The sequence below is a fragment of the Zeugodacus cucurbitae genome, chromosome X (genome assembly GCF_028554725.1).
Source record: "Zeugodacus cucurbitae isolate PBARC_wt_2022May chromosome X, idZeuCucr1.2, whole genome shotgun sequence".
NCBI lineage: Eukaryota > Metazoa > Arthropoda > Insecta > Diptera > Tephritidae > Zeugodacus > Zeugodacus cucurbitae.
Window position 1 is genome coordinate 8,114,756 of NC_071672.1, and position 833 is coordinate 8,115,588.

An 833-nucleotide genomic window follows, 5' to 3' on the forward strand; every position below is an offset into this window, starting at 1 on the left:
GACTGTTATTAGCAAAAGTTACATTATCAATTGTAATGTATGCGGCACCGGTATGGGCAAACGCACTTATGCATAAAACGTATGTCAAGCCGATTAAATCTCTGTTTCGGCTTAGTGCACTTCGAGTTGCTAGTGCTTTCCACACAGTGTCACACGAAGCCGCTGCAGTCATATCCGGCATAATGCCACCTGATCTAATGGCTCATGAGTTTAAGAGAAACTACGACAAAATCAAACATTTCGGAAGGAGTCTAAGAGTTAAAGAGCGTGAAGAAGAAAGATGTCAGAGCATACATGAGTGGCAAATACAATGGGACACAGCGCCCAAAGGACGATGGACGCACAGGTTGATAAGAAATGTCGAAACCTGGTGTAACAGAAAACATGGTGACGTTGACTTTTACTTGACGCAGTTCTTAAGCGGACATGGCTGTTTTAGAGAATATCTCTATAAATATGGCCACGATGATGCAGAAACGTGTACATTCTGCTTTAGCGGAAAAGAAAATGCTGAACAAGTATTTTTTCAATGCCCAAAATATGAGGCAGAGAGAGTGTTTTTAGAATATGAAATTTCAGAGAAATTAACTCCAGAAAATGTAGTAACACACTTGCTGAAGTCGAATCATGTGTGGAACTTAGTAAAACAATGGGCCGCAAATGTCCTCCTGGAGCAGAGAAGACTAGAGCGAATACGAAATAGCGAGGCAAGACGCCATATTTAGAATATAAACCCTAGAGAAGTACGTGCCAATAGGCTTGCTTGCTCTGCGATGTAATACCTAACGGTAGTTCCGCAGGGCAAATTCAAAAGTTATGATCTGAGATGTTTT